General features: G+C 42.0%; 1 protein-coding gene across 1 annotated transcript in view; it reads right to left on the bottom strand.

The window, feature by feature from the left end:
• Positions 1-17,023, bottom strand: part of Ptpdc1 (protein tyrosine phosphatase domain containing 1) — a 56,301-nt gene extending 39,278 nt beyond the window's left edge. Inside the window, exon 1 of the mRNA XM_059262988.1 lies at positions 16,809-17,023. The gene's annotated coding sequence lies outside the window, so the exon portion shown is untranslated. The remainder of the gene's footprint in view (positions 1-16,808) is intronic.
• Positions 17,024-24,159: the final 7,136 nt, after the last annotated feature.

The raw sequence follows: 24,159 nt of genomic DNA, 5'->3' as shown, positions 1-24,159 counted from the left end.
GCACTCCACCTTGGAAATGTATCAGGATCACCTGGGTACCTGTGGCAGAACAGATCCCTTCTTGTCCCCACTTCCAAAGTGAGTTCTGGAGCAGCACAACACTCATGTATTACCAATTTATACTCTCGGTCATTCTGATGTGTGAGGTCTTGTGTCCACTCTTATGGGCAACAGCGTCAGTATGGTAAGATTCCAGACAATAACCACAGAAGCTCAAGAATGTGAATGAATTTATCCGAGCCATGTAAACATTATGGTGCTCAAATGGAAACATTTTATGCCCATTCATAACATGATAATAACCAAATGATATTAGCTCACTCCATGTCAGAAACTATTCCAATTCCTTTATGTATTTTTATCTCATATAATCCTTATCACACCCTATTACATGAGATATCACAGTTATTCTCCTTTTAATAGGCTTTTATTTTTTACATTTATTGTGTATGCACAGCACACACATGGAGGTCAGAGGACAATTTTGTAGTGTTGGTTCTCTCCTGCTATCATGTGGATCCCAGGGATTAAACCTAGGTTGTCAAGCTTAGTAGCAAGTGCTTTTGCCCATGAACCATCTTGTCACCATCTGGACTTAATTATTTTTAGATTATTTATTTTAAAGTTTATGTAATGTGTTTGTGCCTTAGTATATATGCACCACATGTATGCAGGGGCCCATAGAGGACAGGTGAGGGTGTTGGATCCTCTGGAACTAGAGCTGTGGGCAGTTGTGAGCTGTCACTTGGGTGCTGGGAACTAAACCCTGGTCCTCTGCAAGAGCCATCTCTCCAGCCCTGACAATGTTTTTAGAGAAGTTTCAGGCATACAGAAAAAGAGTTAAAGTAAGAAATTTTCCCATCTGTCCTGGGCCCTTTTCTACTTCCCAATACAGCATCTCATATGACTGACATTAATCTACAGAGTAGGACAGTTGTGACTACAACTAGTGAGCCTAAACTGACACATCACTATCACCCGAAGTCCCTAGCTCACGCTAAGCTTCTCTTTTGCTGGTGTGCATTCTATAAGGTTTAGAAAAATCCACCCTTATAATACTCTACGGGGTAGTTTACGCTTTTAAAAATCCTTATATGCTCTTCCTATTCAACCCTCCCTTTCCCAGGTTCCGGCAACCACTGAACTTCCTACTGCTCTCCAGTTTTGCCTTTTCCAAAATGCTAGGCTCACACACAGTGGGAAGCCTCTGCAATAGACTCCTGCACTTACAAATGTGCATTTAAGGTTCCTCCATTGCTTTTCATGGTCTGAAGACTCATTTATTTTGGCCATGGAGTAATGTATTAGTTACCTTTCCAGTGCTTTGATAACACACCATGACTAAGGCAATGTATATAAGAGTCTGATTTATAGTCTCAGAGGGATAAGAGTTCATGATGGCAGAGCCTAGACATGGGAGCAGAAGCAGGAAGCCGAGGTTCACACCTTGAGCGGCAGCAAGAAGCAGAGAGAACGTGCAAGAGTGTGAGTCTTTAAACTCCAGAGACCTGCCTCCAGTGACATACTTTCTCCAGGAAGGCCAAACCTCCTACACCTACCAGCTGGGGACCTAGTATTCAAACATCGGAGCCTGTGGGGGATGTTCCCACTCAAGCCACCACAGTCCACTCCCTGTCCCACCCCCATGTACCATGAACTCCTGACCCTCAATCTCTGCCTCCCAAGTACTAGGATCACAAGTACGTGCTTCCATGCCTAGCATGTCACTCTACTTCCAAAAACCCTCCACATAACCCACCTTAAAATTCAAGACATCCTCACTTATTAATAGGATCATGATAAAAATATTCTAGAATACTATAGCATTTACTTATAGAAAACACATTTGCTGAGGAGGATCTCCTTTGCCAACGTCTGCACTTCTAGAACCCAGCATATAGTAAGGACTCGGGATTAGAGGAGTGAACAAAAGAACATCCAGTAATGGTACCCGCTACCACCACTTAAATAAGAATCTCCATTTTTCCATAAAGTAGGAGCTGGAATCATGCCTCGCTTGTCTCAGTGGCACCAAGAGCATAGCTGTGTGACAGAACAATGAAAATGCAGGGAATAGCATCATAATCTTCTCCGATGTTTTCCTGAACATAGTTAGGTCTCTAATTTCTGGTGAATCTTTCATCTAACAAATTTGTGGTTTTTTTCTAATTCCTTAAGGGATTGAATCTGTTTTCTTCTCAGCCCCAGCCCATATTTCCTCCCTGTTAAGATCCTTCCCCAAAAGCCAATTATATATTTTACTCACATCTCCTTCTCCTGTAGGGCTGAGTAAAGGTTTACCTAGGTCTATGTAGGCTCAGACACTATTAAAGCAGCCTCAGGGGCAGGGCTGAAGGCCATCTTAAAAACATAATCTATCTGGCAGTTTACTATTAACTTCACTGGCTTCTGTGATCTCACACTTTAACTGCACCTTAGGGAAGACTGCAAGGCTCCCAGGAGGCAAGTCACACACCATGGAAAAAACAACACTTCAGGAACACTCCTATTTCATCATTTCAAGAAAGATGCTGCTGGAGTCATAGTCTTCTGAAAACACTTCATGACAAAACAAATGAGGTGCACTGGTAGCCTAGCTGCAGCTGTTCCTTATCCCTTCCTTTTCCTGCTAGTAACTACGCCTGGCAAGTTACCCTCCAGGTCTGACCCAATCTCAGATGAAGGCACAGATACTTCATCATCAAGATAGATAGTTCCCACTTCAATACCCATCAGAATGATATGGGTGGGCTGGAGATTATGGCTCAGGAGTAGAGCATATGTCTTACACAACTGTCAGTATCACAAAAAAAAAGAAACTAGTTAAATGTTATAAAAACTCAGTTTGCCTGCCTCCACCCTCATTTCAGACTCAGAAGGTCATGAGGCTGAGAATCTTACTTGTAACTGGCCCCCGTGATGCTCGCACACTCAGAACCACTGTACTAGGTAAGCAGTCTACACAGACCTAACAGCAGGTGTTTAAGAGTGTGTCATGGAGGACTGCTTCCTGGATTTCTTTAGCTGTCAACATTAAACATCTTTTTACAGTTTCTGAGCCAATCCCCATAATATCATGGAATATACTGAGAAGCCCCATATCCTCAATTAAATCACAAAACTGGATAATATTCCTGGGTGAGACTTGGGTATTAATGTTCTTACCAAGTTTCTATCTTAAACCAAATTTCCTGAAATTAGGAAATTGCTATCAGGCTGATGTCAGTAAAACCAGGCTGCTCAAAACATGGGCTACTTTTTGGCTAAGTACCAGATACCATACCTCTTTGAACACCATTATGTGAATTGCTATCATGTTCATTATTCAGATATTCCTTTTAATATATAGTGATATATATAGATATATATATATAGATATATACTTATGTAACACATATATGTGTGTATCTTTACATACTTGGTGATATTAAACTTTTTTCAATCAACTAGTGTTCATCATGAAAAGCTTAACATGGCTCATTATTTGCTTTATTTGTGACTACTCATTTCTAGACTAGAAAGGATTGAAGACTGTTTACCACTTTAATTCCTGACAAGAAAATATGTGAAATACATTACAAGCACTTAGGCTACAAGTCCGGGTGACTTAAAAATATGGCAGGAATGTTTTCCTAGGGCTTCCCAGAATGAGGTCAGACCTTCCACAGCAAGACACACAGGACATCTGCTTTAAGCTGAGCTCATATACGAGCCTTTCCTTCTTCCTGAGAACATGGTAAAAGATTGTTGCAGAATTTTTTTAAAGACTAAGCACACACTGGGGGCTACAGAGCTTTCTGCTCTTCCAGAAGACCCAAGTTCAGTTCCCTGCACCCACATTAGGCAGCTCACAACTGCCTGTAGCTCCAGCTTCAGGGAATCCAGTGCCCTCTTCTGGCTTCCATGGGCACCTGCACACATGTGACATAAACTCACAGACACACAGACAGACAGGCAGGCAGGCATGCACACACATGCATGCACACATAGACTCTCGTGTGCACACACACACCAAGATAAATATACACCCTTTTTAAAGTAAGCACACAGAACAAAGAGCAGGAGTAGGCCAACTATCTTAGCAAGCTTCTGGAGGGCAGAAAGCATATGAATGTGAAGGGACAACGGAAATCAAACAGAGGGCTTCAATCCAGAATGCAACCATGAAAGTTACTGACTTATGTTTCATCAGAAAAGATGGTACTTGAGCCAGGTGTAGTGGCACATACCTTCAATCTCAGCACTCGGAAGACCAAAGCAGGTAGATCTTTATGAGTTCAAGGCCAGCCTGGTCTACATAGCAAGTTCCAGGTCAGGGAGGACTGCATAATGGGACCTTGTCTAAGAGAAAGGAAGAAAGAAAGAGAGAGACGGGGGAGGGAGGGAGGGAGGAAAGAAGTGAGGGAGGGAGAAAAACAAGAAAAGATGAAAGGCCAGTGAAATAGCTCAGTGAGTAAAGATGCTTGCTGCACATGCCTGGTGACTGGAGTTTAACCCAGGAATCCACAGAAATGCTGAAAGAACGGACTCCATAAAGCTGTCCTCTGACCTCCCCATGTGCACTAGGGCACACGTGCCTCTCCTACTCCCCACATCACCCACACATACACACTCTGAATAAGACTTTCTAAAAGATGACGTCAGAGCTGGGCAATCATGATGCACACCTTTAATCCCAGCACTCAGGAGGCAGAGGAAGGCAGATCTCTGAGTTTGAGGCCAGCCCAGTCTACACAGAGAGTTCCATGATAGCCAGGGCTACCCAGGGAAACCCTGTCTCAAAAAAAACATAAAATAAAAATGAATAAATAAAAGATGAAGTCAAAATAGAATGGGATGACCATTTTTCAGTGTTGAAAGAAACAGATGGTCAACTACAAATTTTATGTCCAGCTAAACACTCTTTCAAATGTAAAGAAGAAATCTATACATTTTCAGGCTAAAACAAAGCAGAAAAAAGCCTGAGAGAAATTTTTGCTGGCAGATGTGACCCAAAAGAAATGCCAGTCTCTCAAATTGAAATAAAAGGTCACTAAAGGGTTAACTCTCAAATCTACATGAAAAAGTAAAGAACACCAAGAAAGGTAATTAATTATAGATGCAATTCTTTTTTTTAACCAGTTCTTAAAGACATCCACATGAAGTAATAACAATAAAAATGAATTGGTAATGTTACATCATGTAAAGATGTACTTTATGATAATAACAGTATAAATAAGGGGGAGGAAAAGGGAAGTAACACTGGAGAAAACTTGCACATAGTATTGAAATTAAATTAGTATAATGTAAACAGGATTTCTTCAAATAAGAAGCTAACTGTACTTTCCAGAACAAGCACTAAAAAATTACTCAAAAGAGAGAAAATGAACAAGGAAATCAAAAGAGCCTGAAAGAAAAATCTAAAAGAAGGCAGGACTCAAGGAACAAATGAATACAAAATACACAAGGTATATAAAATAGAGAAATAGCAGGCACAGTTCTGATTTATCAATAATTATAATAAATGTAAATGGATCACACATCTAATCCAAAAGCAGTGATGGATATAAAGTAAAAGATTCAACTATATGCTGCCTATACATTATCAGTACCAGGAATAAAAGATGGGTTATCATTACTAACCCCGTGGACATCAAAAGACAATAAAGGAAATCTAGGAAGAAGTACCGATCTACAGATATTGTCATTTGAATAGAACTCAGCCAATTCCTTGAAGAACATAACTACCAAAACCCACTTAAAGAGATACAGATAATATCAATGTCATGGTACCTAAAAAAGAAATTGACTTACCAAACATCTGACCACATCAGTCCTCCCCCAATACCAGACTCAAATGGTTTTACTAGCAAACTCTATCAAGCACTTAGGTCAAAATAATGTGTATATACCCAAAACTAGAAAAGGATAGTCTAAATCTAAGAAAACTGTTTGTTTTGCTTTTAATCACAGCTAACATCACCCTTAATACTGAGATACCCAGTGTTTTCCTAAGATCACAGGAATGAAGAATATCCTCTATCACTCTTTGTATTCACCCTCATACTTGAACACACAGCTTAAATTGGCTGTCTCCATCAAATCCCTCTCCTAAAAGCTCAGGGAATTGAGTAAACATAGGGAGGAGGCAGAAAGACTGTAAGAGCCAGAGGGGATGGAGGACACCAGGAGAACAAGACCCAATTTGAACTCACAGAGAATGAAGCAGTAAGAACAGAGTCTACACAGTTCTGCACCAGGTCCTTTCCGTATATATTATAGCTTTCAACGTAGTGTTTTTATGGGACTCCTGAGTGTATGAATGTGTGGGTCTCTGATTCTTGTACCAGCCCTTGGGGCTCTTTTCCTCCCGTTGGGTTGCCTTGTCCAGCTTCAATGTGAAGTTTTTGTTTCATCTTATTATATCTTATTTTGTTATGTTTTGTTGTTATCTCCTAGAAGCCTGTTCTTTTCTAGTGAGAAACAAAAAAGGAGTGAATCCAGAGGGGAGAGGGAGGATGGACTGGGAGGAGCAGAGGGAGGGGCTGTAGATCTGTAATCAAGATATATTGTATGAGAAAAGAATATTTTCAATAAATGGAAAAGTTTCAAACTTCTGTTCAGTCAAAGATGTTAAGAATGAGAAGAAGAAACAGACTGGGAGAAAATATCTGTAAATTACACAGTGATAAAGGCCATGCATCCAATTTATACAATTTACACAAACAAGTTAATTTAAAACACTATTATCTTTGTTGTAAAAAGTAAACTGTTAATAATTAGAATATTTTTAATTAAGAAAACTTGAGTAAATGGTAGCATAGACCGGGTGTAGTGTACATGTCTATGATCCCAGCACTCACGAGGCAGAGGCAGGAGAATTGCAAGTTCAAGGCTAGCATGAGCGACATAGCAAGAACTAAAAAAAAAAAGCAAGACAAAAAAACCCTATTTTTTAAAATTATTGCATGCAATACTCACAGAATACAAATAAGTTACATTTTTAATCAGACTAATACATAATGACCTGGAAATTTGGCTGTAACAAGTTAAAAGGTAAAATCAAGTTGCAGTACAATGATTTTTCACATAACTATATGAAAAAAATTGCAAAACAATAGAAAAATGCCATTTGTATTACTAGGTGGGGAACAATGACAACAGTTTTTGAGGGACTTAGGTTCAGAACAAAGATAGAATATGTTACACTGTATTCCCTTCACACATTACTGCACTGTTTGACCTTTAAATCACAAACAAAATTTTGATATAAAAAAGACGAGGAAAAATAAGAACAAAGTAGAATCAAATATATGTATGAATATACAAAAATGAAGTTCATCAGTTTGTTTGCTAACTTTAAAACAATGGTCCAAGAACTAAACAGACACATCATCAAGAACATTTAGACAGGCATTTGGCAGTGCACTCAATATAGGGGAAGAGAAAAATAAGCCATGATATACCACTAAACATGAATTAGCATGGTTAAAATGAAGAGGGAAAAAAAAGGTTCTGGGCTGTTGATGTGCTTGGCAGACAAAAGCACTTGCTACATAAGCCTGACATGTGGAAGAGAATGGACTTCCCAGTTGTCCTCGCCTCTACATACATGCCATGGCAGGCACACGTGTACACAATGCACTGATAATATCAACTAAAAGTTAAGAGTGGACACTAAGTCCATCAATAACTGCCAAGCGCTGGCAAAGACAGAGAGAAATGGGAACATTCCTTTATTGCTGGTGAAATAAAAACAAAATGAAGAAGAGTTCAGTAGTGGCTTATACAGCTAAACAAACAGTGTTGGTATGAAATCAAGGAATCATGTTTCCAGCTGATGTGAAAACTATATCCACTCAGACACCTGCCCATGAATCTTTGCAGCAGCATTATCTATGATGGCACAAGCCAGGGGCAGCCGTGATGTCACATCGTACTAGGAATGCTGCTCTGTGACCAAAATGAAAGAGCTGTTTATCTGAGCAGCATGGGTAAATCCTACAAGAAAGTTGTCTCTGATCTCTACATGTGTTCTGGGATTGTGCTAAGTGAAAATTCTAGTGTGTGTGTACATATATGTATACATATGTGTGTATGTATATATGAATAACATTTATAGACTCTCTGGAAAAAACAAAAACTACACAGACAGAAAACTGGCCAGTTTCTACAAGGGTTTTCAGGACAGAGGGCTGACTAATTATAGCACAGATTATTTTCAGGACCAAGAAACTATTTTATCTATCAGTGTCATGATAAATATATGTTAATCTACTTATCAAGAACCATGGGTTTTCACAACACAAAAAAAATCTACTAACATTTTTTAAAATCCAAGATTTTTAAAAATTTTTAAAAATCCCCAAATGGGGATGGGTTTCAGCACAGACCTCAGACTAAGGCAAAGGAATTTAACTACATTACAAAAGCAGGACAGAACCTCACGGAGATGGGAAGAAAGTTCCAAGTACCTTTGGAAACAAATGGAAACAGAGAGAAGGAACTATCCATATACACCTCTTATGGAGGTCATGTTAGCAATCCTAGTATAGTTCATGGACACCAACTATAAAATATCCATGAAGAGATGGTGAACGTAGGAGCAACACCAACTGTGAACTAGGAAGTTACAGGTAAATGAGGACGAAGTGAACCTTCTGCATAAGTGTCTGCATTAGTCTGGCACACTGTGGGAATTCCTGGTAAGCTTAACCGAATAGTCTCATTTTACCTGCAACGACATGTTCTAAGGCTCCTCAGTGAATGTCTGAAACCATGCGTAGTAACAACTACAGATGCCCTCTGCTCTTTTTAATGCATACACATTTACTATAAAATACTTTACAAAATGGGCAAGATGAAAGATTAACAATAACTAATAAAATAGAACCATTATAATAATATGCTGCTAATAGTTAGGTAGCTGTCTGAAAATATCTTATTATATTCTATCTACTGTGTGAGATGATACAATGCCTACACGATCAGATGAAGTGAGGTGAAGGACACAGGCACTGTGATAAGCCATTAGCCTGCTACACAAAGGTACACATGCATTGTTATATAATTGAACACAGTATTGTGACAGCCTATGAATAAGTGACTAATGAGTGGGTAGCATTCACAGCACGAGTACACTGGACAAAGGAATGACTCATGTCCAGGGCAGGAGAGAGCAGAGGGGGCAAGACTGCACCATGTCGCTCAGAATGGCATGCAATTTAAAACTTACACATTTTTATTTCTGGAATTTTCCACTTCATATTTTCAAACTATGGTTAACTAGATAACTGAAGCCACAAATAACGGGAAATCACTACAATACAGGCATGTATGTTTATACAAGTCAATATATATCCTACTAATAATATAAAGTATATATACTTTATAACTCTGGTCACAGATGGTTACCTGGTTGTGATGAGCACATCAGAGCAAATCTGGTTTCTAATACCATTCTCCAACAATGGGACCCAGGGACCCTTGTTGAAATGACTTGTTTTAGGGCTACAGCAGAGAATATCCAGATGAGCCTAGATCATCCTGTAGTGCTACAAAGCAGAGAAGGGCTCAAAACTCTAGCAGACAAGGATGTCAACGGAACAGGCCAAAGCAAGCACTCCTGATGGCAGGCAAAGCTGGGCAGGCCGAGGAAAAGACTGAGCAGTGCAACACTGCCATCACTGGCCAGCAGCAGCAACAACCCCTCACATGCACAGTAGTCATCTCAGGCCACTCAGCCACTTCCTGCAGTTTTTCCAACTTTTGATAACATAAAATTATGTCATTGGGCAGGTTAATTTTCCAAAGTAGGAAAACAGCACATACACAAACATGGGTCAAAAAGGACATAGACAAACAAATACATGTTCAGAGAGAAAGAGATCATGTGACAGGCACGCATGAGCCAATTCAATCTGATAAATACTCAAGCCCTTAACAGGCACCACAAAAATCATGAGATGCAGGATGGTGGGGTGCAAGGATGAATAAAATAGTCTGTGCTTTAAAAAGGACGTGCTTAGTAAAAGGGATGAGAGACTATACCCCCGGATTAATGAATGTAGACATTCAAAGGGCTGCTGTAAGCAAGAGAATTAAGATTTGAGTATGATCTCAAGAATCAACAAGAATTAAGGGTAGTCTAGAACAGGCTGCACTGGGCGCTAAGATCTCCACATGTCCAACACAGAATTGACTCTGTTTCAGGAAGTATGTCATGTTTTAACCAATGTGTGTGCAGATACATATGTGCCACAGCACATGATGGCGGTCTGAAAACAAACTCAGGTATGGTTCCTTGCTTTCCATCTTGTTGGAGAAGGTCTTTGTTTACTGCTGGTTATGCCAGACTAACCCATCTGTGAGCTCCCACGACTGTCTTGTCTCCACTCCTATCCTGCTGCAGGAGCACTGACATTACTAAAGCCATATGCCCCCTCATCTACTTACCTTGAGATCAGGGACCCACACTCAGATCCTCATGCTTACGCAGCAAGCCCTTTACCTACAAAGCCATCTCCTCAACCCCTTTTCTTTCTTTTTTTTTTTTTTTTTTTTTTTTTTTTTGGTTTTTCGAGACAGGGTTTCTCTGTGTAGCTTTGCGCCTTTCCTGGAACTCGCTTTGGAGACCAGGCTGGCCTCGAACTCACAGAGATCCGCCTGGCTCTGCCTCCCGAGTGCTGGGATTAAAGGCGTGCGCCACCACCACCCGGCTTCAACCCCTTTTCTTAAGTTACACAATAAAAGAACATTTTATTCTATAATTTGACATCACCTAGAAAAGTCAATTTTCTAAAAATAAACATTTAGAAGTCTAAATTTTAATATAGAGAAATAGTTGAACTTTATTTCTGTGTTCATTAATTTGAGGAGTTTATCTGTCAAGGAGGTTTGTACTGATCTAAGTAATAATCACTAAGAAAACAGAAATGGAAGGTATGGGCTAAGAGTACAATTAGTCTCCATATGTTTATATCAATTTAAAGCATTTATCCTTTAAAAATCCACAAATCATGAGTAACATTCTGCTATTTTCCGTATTTTGAACCATGGAATCAATCATCTGCGTCAGATAAGAGAGAAGGATCTAAATGAGAATACTTTTCCCGTGTGCATCAGGAAGAACACAGTAATCACAGAGAAAGGCCCTGCCCTGTGGTCCTTCACATTTGTTTCTAAGAAGCTTCTGCTCAAAGGAAAGCAAACCCTGAACTAAAGTCAGCTACTCTGCACAGTCCTTGCCTCGCAGTCAGTCAGGCTAGGATGGTGGCACCATAGGACCTTTATGAATTAGGTACACAGACTCATGACTGAAACTTACCCAGCTACTGGGTAGAAAGACAGACACAGCAGCCGATTAAGTGTTCAATAGGACATAGAGAAGGTAAGCTTGTTCAACTAGGCCACTGACTCAAAGAACCAGAAAAATGAGAAGCATTCAGGAAATGACAACAATAATGATAAACTATCTAATTAGGACAATCAGCATATAGGAAACCTCGTATAAGAGGAACTGGGAAAGATACGTGCTGGCATTTACTATGGCATACTATTTTGGCAATATGCTAACATATGAAAAATCAATGTACAATGGTACAAAAAATACAGAAGTCAAAGGAAGTCAAATGTAAAGTCTCTACGCAGAAGGTAAACATAAATGTGCATAGGAAAGGGCCTGGCCATGCAGCAGTCCAGGCCTTTTAGCAGACGCACATGCCCTCACTTGCGCCCTGCCTGCCTTCTGCACAGTGAGACCACATCCATGCTCTGGCTGTACCTCTTTCACCTGTGTGCTGAGCCCCAGCTCTGAGGAGCAACAGCCGATTCTGAGGTCTGAGCTAACCCTCCTTCCCCTCCACCCCCAGCCTGAGGCCATGGGACCAGCTTTCTCCCTTGGATTCTGAGGACTGGGAATAAGTGCCTGGAGCTGAGCAATAGCAGGTCTGCAGTAACCATAAACGCAGGCCCAAGACCTGAAATTGGGCTGGGCAGGCAGGAAACACCTCCGAGCTGCCACAGCTTGGAAATGCCAGGGAGGACCTTCTTTCTTCATTTGCTCTGGCTGCAAGGCTTGGCCCCGCCCTGTGCCACCTCCTTAGTCAAGCACCCAGCCTGGGGCTGGACCCACATATGCCAAAGACAGTATGGAGGCTACCTGTACGGAAGTGGGCAGGCTCCTCTACCTTTCCTCTCCAGACGGGTGCCGTATGCTTAAACAATTTAGACAAGATTCAGAGCTGACATTTCAGACTGCTGTATTTCACCTGTGGATTTAACATTCTTGTTTTTTAAGTCACAACTTCAATATAATGTTACTTAATGTTTGGAAAAGCCAATTCTCCTTTTAAATTTAGCTTACTAATTGACATTGATGAAGCAACAACCTGTAGCCTATAACAGAGCCTGGGTTACTATGAAAATGGGGCAGTCTGATGCTACCCCATCCTCAACACCTGTGCTCAATAAACCACTCAGGAAGTCACAAAAAAAGAAAAGAAAAAGGAAAGAAAAATCTTTTTTCTTATGTTTCTACATTTTACACTATATAATTTTTTATATTTTATTATTTTGTTAAGATGATTGAAATAATTTATTAAAGTTAATTAGTCATCTTTCTTCAAAGGCTCACGATGGCCTGGATATCTGTAGATATCCAAAGTCCATCCATTCTTAGACTCAGTTAAAAATACTTAGTGGCTGGGAGCATGGCTCACTGATACAGTACTTTTCTAACAGGCCCCAGACCCTGGATTTGGTTCCTAGCATTGAGGTGTGGGTGGAGAAAAGGATAATATAATCAACATATGTATATTCAATTCACATAATGAGGGTGATAGTTTAAAAACTGCAAGAAGTGGCCAGGCGTTGGTGGTGCACGCCTTTAATCCCAGCACTTGGGAGGCAGAGCCAGGCGGATCTCTGTGAGTTCGAGGCCAACCTGGGCTACAGAGTGAGTTCCAGGAAAGGCGCAAAGCTACACAGAGAAACCCTGTCTCAAAAAACAAAAAACAAAAAACAAACAAACAAAAAAAACTGCAAGAAGTCAATGTTTTAGACTGTGTTCTTGTACTAGGCCCAATAGGCCAGGCCCAGCCCAAATGGTCACTTGTGCTAGATGTTAGGTTATCAAACAAAACTTGTAAAGAACCAGTCCTCCAAACAGGAGGTCAACAACAGCCAATCAGAAGGAATTCAGATTATCTGAAATGGCAAGACACAGAAAATCCCATTCTAAACCTGCAAGTTACCTGCAGCTACCTCTAAGGACCAATCTGGGGTTCGTTCCTTGCTTTTCTTGTTCTAACTATAAAGCCTACCTCTTCCACTAGCTTTAGCTATAGGAGCACCTTTTCAATAAACTGGAACTTCCAGATCCACGAAGTTCTAGAAGGACCAACTACACCTGGAAGAAAACTACAGTGTAGACTATGCTTCTGACTAAATCTTCCTTCGGGGATGCTGCCAACAGAATCCCACTGTCCTGGGACTAGGAACGAGGAAATGAGGCAGGAATTAATGAAAGAAAAAGAGCAGAGGCTTTTGTTCCTGGGTCAGCAGTTTACGTTTCTGAATTTGTAACTTATCACAAGATTCTTCTAGTCTCAATTCTAGCAACAAAATGGCCGTTTAAAAAGAACTAGAGTCATGTGAGTAAAGAACATACTTATTTACCATGTATCATCATATTAAAAAAATATGTCACAAAATATAATACACAGGCTGGCAAGATGACTCAATGGTGTAAAAACGGTTGCCTCTGAAGCCTGCTGACCTAAGTTCCATCCCTGGATCCCACCATGGAAGGAGAGAAACAACTCCTAAAAGTTGTTCTCTGATCTAACACGTGCACCCACACGTCTACATACACACTACTACAATAATAATAATAATAATAATATAGTTCACACACACAATACAGAGTATGTTCTCAGTTCTACATAGAACACAAACAAAAGAGCGGAAGAATACACACCAAAGAATTAAGAATGAATTATAGATTTGTTTTATGTTCTTTTCTGATTATTGATATTTTCTAAGTTTGACTGTATATTTTATCTTTGAAGAAAAACATTTTATTTATAAAATATTATATTATACTTTATACTTCTTAGGAATCAGTATTGGGAACAAAATAAAATAAAAACAGAGCCACAACACAAGTTTTTAAAAACAGGTAATTAATCCCTAAAACAGAAGACTCAAAGCAGTGGAGAAATGTAAAATCTCTAGAACCACGTAGTAAAAATAAATAATAAATAAATAAAAACTATCAAAGGCTGTCTTTGCAAAGCTGTGAATCTAAACGCAAATTGTTTCCATGAGCAAGTGACATCAGAGTTCTTCTTAAATACATAAGAATTTGCTATAGAAGGCATGCTTAAACCATTACAATATCTGGTACAAAGTACTCAAAATTTCCTGATGAAAGAATGTTCTGAACTCAGATATATGGGAGGCAAGTTGGTTTAAGGGGTAATGTCCTAAATCACAAGGTGGAGCAGGTGTGTGGAGAACAATGTTACTTGAACTATAATAGAAATAACTCAGACATATAAAAAAAATGGCATTGTTTCCTCCCCACGACTGTTGTGGGTCCTCTCTTAATTTGCGGTGGCCAGCTCCCTTTGCTACATAAGCATTATAGCATCCAGACATTAAGTCTGGTCTAGAGACTCATGCTTACTCATTCTCAGAAAGATCCAAAGCAGAGCTCTTTCTCAGGGGAAGGACGGCAGTGGCATCGGGTGGTGAGAAGGTGGTCTCAGCTCTTGGCTACTGCTCTCTCATCTCTGGGCTTCTAACTCTGCATTTGGATCTATGTTTCTTATTTAATAAGACCGTTCAGAATTACAGCTACCAAAAAAAAAGATCCAAAGCAGAGACAGTATTTTGTAGCAGCCAGAACCAGGCTGTGTAGACCTGCCACTCAAAAGAGTTCTTACCTAAATTACCATTTTTTGCGATCCATTCACCCCTGTCACAGTATCCACTTAGTATTCACTGATTAGTTTGAAATCAGTCTGTCAGAGCCATCTGCACGCCCAAGCTCTTTCTAACACTGTTCACAACAGACTCCCTCCATACTGCTTACATCAGAACTGGGGAAAAAGAAAAAGAAAAAAAGCTTTGGACCTGGGGGGCAGGTTTTGGTTTGGAAAAAGGGTTGAAATGTGCTTTTAAGAGAACAGTGATTTGAAGTTTATCCTCAGAATAATTTTCAGATTTTTTCCAGATTTGGGATTGTGAAGTTCAAGCTCATCTCTGAGAATTTTCTAAATTTTGTGAACCTGAGTAGTTTGTGTGATATCAGAGATGTCACTAACAAAGATACAGCAATATAAAGACCATGAACATCATTTTGTTAGACTGGCGGTATTATGGGTAAATTGTGGTTTTAAAACTTTTCTTCATAGGGTTTAACTGTGATTCACATTGACTTTAAAATAAATACCCTGAACCTGTTTTGTTTTGTTTCATTTTGTTTTAATATATGCAATAGCACTCAAGAAAGGTCATACAAAAAGTAAGAAAGCAAATTCAAATTGTCAGGACTTCCTCCAAAAGGAGAGCTATCATAACCCTTGGATTCCACCAACAAAGGATTTTCTTCTGAAGAAAATCATCCTCTTGAAGAGAAAATGGAAGCCGTGCTTGAGATGGGAAATTTGAGTCTCCAGGACACAACCCTATGAAAGCATTGGCATTAGGTGAGGAATTAGTTATTGCTAAAATGGACGAAGGGTTACCAACTGAGAATCATCTGAGGCTTCATGCAAACTTCAGGCTGGCCCTAGTTTTCCAGCAATGCCTGGGTAGCCATGCTCTTTAAAAAGCCACAGGTAGAATTCCTGGGTACTTGGCTACAGCTGAACAGGAGATCCAAAACCACGTTATGCTGGGTGAGTGGTTTAGGGGACATACATTCGTGTTTAAATCCTATTTCTTTCAGTTAATAGCTCTGATTGTGGCGACTCACCCAAGCCTTCCACTCTCTCAGAGAAAAACAACAACAACAAACTAGAATGACACTTTGTTGTTAGAATCAAATAAGATTGTGCTATGTGCAGGGTGGGGGTGGGGTGGGGGTATATGTGGATGTCTACATGTGCACACAGCTTAAAAGCGCCCACCACGATAATGACTTCTCAGGTTCTTCAAGCTCTCAGTCAATGTATGATTGTGTCCATTAGCATAGACAACTCTTGCGGAATATTTGATCAGCTATTTCCCTAAAGTACTGTTTCTCAAGCCCTCCACCCCCACCCCGGGCCTTTCTTTCTTTACTATATTTTCTTTTCCATTAAAATTTAATACCACAAGTACTGTGTATCAATGTTGTAATCCTCTGAAAGGCCACAGACCCTGTATTATATAAGCCTTCACACGCACACGCAGACACACACACACACAAACACACATGCATCATCAATGTTGAGAATGCATGTCAGAGAGAAAAGTGCCTTGGACGAGGTCAAGTGACTCATTTACTAGCAGAAATAGGTCTGAAATAGAGATCACAAAGTGCTAGTCTGATACCAGCTTGTGACTGTCTTGCTTGGTGTATTTTTAATAAAAAAAATTAGTTGCCGATATTTTCTAATCAAGAGATTTCAACTAAAACACCCAGGCATCCAACTGCTCACGAGACATCCGAGTGTCGCCCCACTGAGCAGGACAGAAAGGGACCCGGCAGCCCTGCGGCCCTGGCCCCCGCCCCGCCCCTAGGGATGCTCCTACAAAGCGCCTCCCTTAATAACCCGCCGCGTAAGGACAACCGTCTGGGGACCGCTCGGCGGGCGCCTAACTGGCTGCAGGTTCCGAACCTCTTGGCGCGCTTCGCTCTCCGGCTTCGGAGCCCTGGAGCCGGCGGGTCGGGCTCGCACGTTAGGGCCGGGAGGCCCAAGCACTGCTGGGGTTCCGCGGCTCCGGCCTGCCCGCAGCCCCGCTCCCGCTCCCCGCCTGCCGGGCCAGGCCTCCCCGCCGGGCGCGCCACTAGCAGCAGGACCGACTCCCCGCCGGGCGCGCCGCACAACGTCTCCCCGGGGCGCGCGCACGGGCCACTCCGCGGCCCGGCCGCCGAGGACGCCGCGTCACCCGCGCTGCCTTGCGCGCGCCCGGCCCGCCAGCCAATAGCCAGAGTCACTCTGTGCACGTGACGTGCACCAGCCAATGGCGACTGGAGGCGGCCCGTGACGCAAGGGATGGCGCCTAGGGGTTTCGAACCTGCGCGCGCGCGCGCGGCCGGGAGGCCCATCTCGGGCTGTGTGGTCCCGCGGTGGGCCCGTGGTCGGTGCGCGGAAAGCCGGAGGATTTTCAGGGCCCTGAGGGAGACCCTGCAAGATAGGGGCACCGACTCCCCACCAGCGCCGACCGATGCAGTCGCCGCAGGTGAGGAAGGAGGAGCGAGGACAGCCCTGGAGCTTCGCTGACAGATCCACGTGTTCCGTCGCAGCACCCAGCGAAGAAAAGCCCATATTGTGCATCCAATGTCTTTAATGTGCAAAATTAATATAGTGAAAGTATTGACTTGCACTATGATAGTTTAAATATAAATTTCTGCTCTAGAACTGAACTAATAGGGGAAGTTGAATTAAGGAAAGGGGGAAAAAAAAGAAAAGAAAAAGAGCAAGGGCTGTCATAACAAATGGTTTCCCCAGCTGTCTGGTGAAACAACTGTGCCTGCGACGATCCACTCTGCTAAAGAATTCCTGACCGCCACAGTATCTGCTTCTGTAAACATGCTTTAACGACAGTGGAAATTTCCCCTCGGTTTCGTGAAACATAGACCATCTGCAAAGGGTCACTTAGGCGTCAATGTAAAGCCAACAGTGCTGTAGCAGCTGAAAGACCAATGCTGAAAACCCATAAATACTATATGAAACCCCTAAGTCTCTCCAGAGCATTTTCCCGCCCCGATAGGCTTGCTAATAAAGATGAGTTCTCCTACTTTCAAAGAGCTGTTTGGTTCTTGCCTGGTCAATTTTGCATAATACCAGAGCCGCTTCCTTCTGTTCTCTGGCAGTTCTTAGCCTCCCTTTGTCCAAACCTTCCCAGCACCCTAGCCTCTTGTGACTCCAGGTCTGGAGAAATCCACCCAGGAGTGGAACCCATGGACGAGAACAAAGCCCCTGCAGTTAACAGTGGCTGACTTGTAACAGAAACCCCAGGTTCCAGAATTCTGACCTGAACCCACAGGCATGGCCCTGTTCTCATAAAAGAGTTGGCTATACCCAGGGAGCCAAACGTTCTGCTTTGTCACTTAAAAATGGCTTCCTTCCAATTTGTGTCATGGGTTAAAATGGTAGATGGAGCACAATCACCATGTCCTTATTTTAATATAGAAGGACCTTTCTAGAAGCCCATCCAACAATGTAACCATATTATAGATCTTATATACTCAGACTCAGTAACAGCCTCATGTAGTTGAGAAATGTCTTTGAGAGGCACATTGCTGTGCTGAAGGCGATCCCACACCCAAAAAGGGAGGGATGAATCTGGATGAATCTGGATAGGCATCTAGCAGCTGCTGCTCCATCTTTGGTATCAAACTCTACAAGAAGTTGCATTGACTCATACAGCTCAGTAGAAATAAGTCTTTCTAGTGCAGAACAGTTTAGGCAAATGTATGCTCTGTGGTGCCCTGTGCTAGGTGCTTTACATATATGTTCCTATTTCATGCCGTCACTTCCTTCGTGGTACACATGACACTGGTGGATGAAAACAGTGACAAGCTAGGATGCAGAGAGGCTTTAGGTATACTAAATTTGAATTAGTTGTACAGTGTTGCACGCTCATAAACCTAAGGAATACACTTCTGTATACTCAGTTAACAACGTTCACTCTGTCTAAAGTTAACAAGAATCAACAATGCCAGACAATGGTGGTACAACACCTTTAGCCCCAGCACTCCGGAGGCAGAGGCAGGCAGATCCCTGTGAGTTCGAGGCCAGCCTGGTCTACAGAGTGAGTTCTAGGATAGTCAGACTACACAGAGAAACCCTGTCTTGGAAAAAAAAAATCGACAAACAACATAAGGAAAAAATATCACCTTGTAGCCCAGGAAGCAGGTCTCATATGCATATATAATACAAAAGAGATTTTTCACATTAAATTATCAATGCAGTGTTTGGAAAACAAACATTTTTGGTCAAATGGGAAGTAAGAATTGAAATTGACTTAGTATTATTACTATCCCAAGTTACAAATAGTGCCTATGTTTAGGGTTTTTAAGAAGCAGAAGGACTGGTTTTATGCTTTAATAAACAATGCCTATTACATACTTATGCTACATTATAAAATGTATACAGATAGTATGAACATGTGGAGATTATTTGTGTAAGGGATGTGCGGATGAGAAGGGGTCCATTCAAGGGAGGAAGAAGAGAGACTTATCGGACAAGACTTGCTAGGGAACGATAACTGAGCTAAATCTCCATGCAGACTCGAAAGAATCTAGTCAGGAAGTGGATGATAGTCCAAGTACTGAGCTGAGTTATTATCAAAGGACAGCATATATGACTCATGGCTGTAAACAAGAGCACAGACTAGCAAACTGAGGGGCTAGGCAGTATGCTGTCACAACAGCTGTACACTGTCCTCCCGGGGATTTGTATTCTTTGGCCACTAGCATCCATTCTCTCCCTTGCTTTGGGGGGATTACTCCCTGTGTGCAGTCTTTTGTGGCAGTATGATGCCCTGTGCCCCCAGTCAATCCATGGGTAAATGACCAGGTAGACCAAATCACATTATTTGCTAAGAGAAAATAGTGGGATAGGAGATAAGAACTGTTTAAATATGCTGTTGTGTAGCAGCAGTTTCTTACAAACTGAAGCATCCTAGAGAGATGTTTATTAAGACTCGGGGAGTAAACAAAATGTCTAAGACCTAGGAAGTAAATAACTGAAAATTCTTAAGTTCCTGAAACTTACAGGATCCACAAAGGCCCTCATGGTTACATAAGCAGTAAGGACTACTGGCAAGAATAGACTTTCTAGTCTGTAGAGTTGACTGCAAGTCATGCCAGGTACTTTGGGGGGTACAGCTTTTGTGAGTTGTCACCATGCTGGGGGGTATAGGAGAGACTTGTTGTTTGATTTTTTTTTTTCAAGACAAGGTTTTCTGTGTAGCCCTGGCTGTCCTTGAACTCTATCTGTAGAACAAGCTGGCCTCAAACTCAGAGATCCGCCTGCCTCTGACTCCCTAGTGTTGGGAATTAAAGGCGTGTGCCACCACTGTCCAAACTTTTTATTACTTTGATATCATGTAATCTTGCCTCCAATGCAGCTAACTGTAACAGACTAAACGCTGAGGACAACTTCTGGTGAGTTTCTACCCATCTCAGAAGGGATACCTCCCCAACCATTCCACAGACAAGGAGCTGAATATGGGGTAATCAAGAATGACTTCATCCACCTCTCACAGTGACTGTGATAGCCCCCTGGGGTGATCAAGAATGACTTCATCCACCTCTCACAGTGACTGTGATAGCCCCCTGGGGTGGTCAAGAATGACTTTATCCACCTCTCACAGTGACTGTGATAGCCTCCTGGGGTGATCAAAGACGATGACATCTACCTCTCACAGTGACTGTGATAGCCCCCTGGGGTGATCAAGAATGACGATATCCACTCACAGTGACTGTGATAGCCCCTTCTATGGGCTAACTATAGCTGGTCACATAAAGGTGAGAACAAAGACACCCTGCAGGTTTACCACCACCCCACTCCTGCAAAGGCTGAGACCAGCAACGCTGCTACATCTGTGTGATTAGCATGGTGCATGTTACTGGCCATGTTATTGACCAGCAGGTTAACCAATCGAGTCAGACAAATGGGGGCCTTCAAAGCATGACTACTCCTCATCTTGAGTGAGCAGCACATGAACTGCATGTGATTATCTCCCTGGTGGGGCCAGAAGAAGACATAGAGAGAGCCTGGGGAGCCTCTATTGGCTCAGTGTGCAGGATTCTCTGAGAATTAACCCATCTCAACAGAAATGACCTCAGTCCTCATTCAGTTTCTATAAGAAGTCCTGTAAAAAGCCCTTACACAAACAGTTCTTTTTCCCCCCTCTCTTTGGGCACTGACTTAGTCACTACGAAGAAGCACCATAACCACAGCACCTTTTCTGTTTGTTTTTTCGAGTCAGGGCTCTCTGTGTAACAGCCCTAGCTGTCCTAGAACTCACTCTGTAGACCAGGCTGGCCTCAAACTCACAGAGATCCACCTGCCCCTACCTCACGAGTGCTGGGATTAAAGGTGTGTACCACCTCCTGGCAATTTATTTATTTATTTATTTATTTATTTTTGTTTTTGTTTTTCGAGACAGGGTTTCTCTGTGTAGCTTTGCGCCTTTCCTGGAACTCGCTTTGGAGACCAGGCTGGCCTCGAACACACAAAGATCCGCCTGCCTCTGCCTCCCGAGTGCTGGGATTAAAGGCGTGTGCCACCACCGCCCGGCTCCTATTTTTTAAAGCTTACTGTGGGATAATATCTACTGAGATTCTATATTCTGATGAAACACGACTTTCAGTATTTAGTATTTTTCAGTATATAATATTTACTGAGCTTTTGTAAATGCCATCTCAATGTAGTTTCATGTCATTGAACAGAAACCAAAATAAACTTTTGATATCAAAGCAATAAAAGCTTTCCAAGCCAAGCAGTAGTGGCGTATGCCTTTAATCGCAGCACTTGGGAGGCAGAAGCAGGCAGATCTCTGAGTTCAAGGCCAGCCTGGCCTACAGAGTGAGTTCTAGGACAGCCAGGGCTACACAGAGAAACCCTGTCTCTAAAAAACAAGAAAACAACAACAAAAGAACCATTTAATTGAGGCTTGCTTACAGTTTCAGAGGTTTAGTCCACTATCATCATGGTGGGGAGCACGGAGGCACACAGGTAGACATGGTGCTGGAGAAGTAGCTGAGAATTCAACATCCACAGGTGGCAGCCAGAGAGAGCCACTGGGCCTGGCTTGGGCTTTTGAAACCTCAAAAAAAGCCCACCTCCACACTTCCTTCAACAAGGCCACACCTCCTAATGCCTCTCAAGTAGTGCCACTCCCTGATGACCAAGCATTCAAATGTATGAGCCTGTGGGGGCCGTTCTCATTCAAACCCCCAGAAGCCCCCTCCGGAGCTTTGCTTACTTTCTGCAACAGCTCTCTCTTTTTCAGGCTTTCTGTCTGTAATACAAACTCCTTTAAAACACCCTCATGTCTTTCATTCTATAAGTTTGAGAGACCAGATCTCAGAGTCAGGGGCAGAAGAGATGGCTCAGAGGTTAATAACACTTGTTGCTCTTGCAGAGGACCTGGATTCAATTCCTGGCACACACATGGCAGCTCACAACCAGCTGTAACTCCAGTTCCAAAGGATCTGCCACCTTCAGACCTCCAAAGGCACTAGGCATACAGGTGGTACACACATATACATGCAGGCAAAGCACTCATACACATAAAATAAATAAATTGAAATTTAAATTTAAAAAAGAACTCAGGGTCATTGGCTCAGTTTGTTTGTAAAACTGAGTGTCCAGCACCCTAACTACCGAAGTAAGCCCACCCAAGGTGAGACAGTCTCCTCCTCACAGAAAGACACTCATTTCCCCTGGTTTCATTGATTCCCCCTGCCTCTTCTTCTGGAGTGCTGGAATTACAGGAATCCATCACTGAGCTTGACTTTCAACCTTTATTTCAGGCTTTCACATTTTCATAAGGACACCTCCCACAAAAACTATACGAACATGTTACATTCACAAAGTTTCTTCTAACATTTCATGATAGTTTTATTTTTTTTAGCTTTTAAGATTTTTTAGTCAAGCAGTTGATATTGTTACAGCTCAACTCCCTTGCAATGTATTCAATAGACCTATTTATATTTAATTATTCTAGAATTACTGTGTTGTAAGTTACATTGATTAAGGTTTAGTGGCTGTGAGAAGTGGATTTTTGTATTTTTTCTACCTCTTTTTCTTTTATATGCATGAGTGTTTTGCTTATATGTATGTGTATGCACCATGTGCACACAGTATGCTCAGAGGCCAAAAGGGGACATAGGATCCCCTGGGACTGGAGTTACAGTTGACTGTGAGCTGCCATGTGATGCTGAGGCTTGAACCTGGGTCCACTGGAAGAGCAGTCACTACTAGTCTTAACAACTTAGCCATCTCTCCAGCCCCCTTTTAATTATTACAAATGGGTAACTCTAGAACTGTTTTTAAAATAATGTCTTGTTGGGCTGGCAAGATTGCTCAATAGGTCAAAATGTCTCCTGCTGAGCCTGACAGTCTTGAGTTTGATCCCAGAACCCACAAGGTGGAAGGAGAGAGCTGACTCCTGCGGGTTGTCTTCTGACACACACACTTTCATGAATACACACACACACACACACACACTGTGGCAATGCATATCTACACACATACACATTCACACTAAATAAAATGAGTGTCTTGCCATAGATTTGTGGGAAATGAGAACTGTGGGAGATTTTCCTCATCTTGAGGTTCTCTTAAGTAATTTTTAAAACCAGTAATGTCTTCCTGAGATTTTTATGGACGTGTTTAACTTCTACCACAAAAATGTTATCTAACAGGACTTTATACAAAATTGTCAAAAGGCAATAATAAATCAGCCTTATTGACCAGGAGGAGATGCCCTCAACTAAGAGGGCAAATGAGCTTGCCACAGTACAATTAATTACCTTCTAAATCATATACGGAGGCCCAGGGCACCCAAGCTTCTGATGAGAGAGTGGAATAGTTCATCACTGCAAATGGGCCATAAAGAGGAGGAGGAGGAGGGGGCCAAGACAGCTCAGGCTGGGCTGGCACGGAGGTCTCTGAAGCATGCTCGTCTTCCCCAGTGAATTCGGAGGAAAGATTCTGCTCATCAGAGAGCACGGGAGCTTTGGTGAGTTCCATGTCTCTTGAAGAGCAGATATGTGAAGATGACATCAGAGTCAAATGTCAGACTCACTGTCCGGGATGCCCAGGGCATGGTTCCTAGTGCCTGGTTCAGTGTGGATTACCGGGAAATATTCATTTCTTCCTGTTTTCTTCTGACCCGTCTTCTTTGTCTACATCTCCATCATCCAGCACAGTGACTGGCAAATAAACACCTTAAGAATGTTTTAGAAATGGTTTCGTATTTATGTTTCAACACTATACATGGCTGAAG

This window comes from Peromyscus eremicus, chromosome 5 (assembly GCF_949786415.1).
Source record: "Peromyscus eremicus chromosome 5, PerEre_H2_v1, whole genome shotgun sequence".
Classification (NCBI taxonomy): Eukaryota; Metazoa; Chordata; class Mammalia; order Rodentia; family Cricetidae; genus Peromyscus; species Peromyscus eremicus.
The sequence above is the reverse complement of the archived record's forward strand: the minus strand, read 5'-3'. Positions and strand labels throughout refer to the sequence as shown.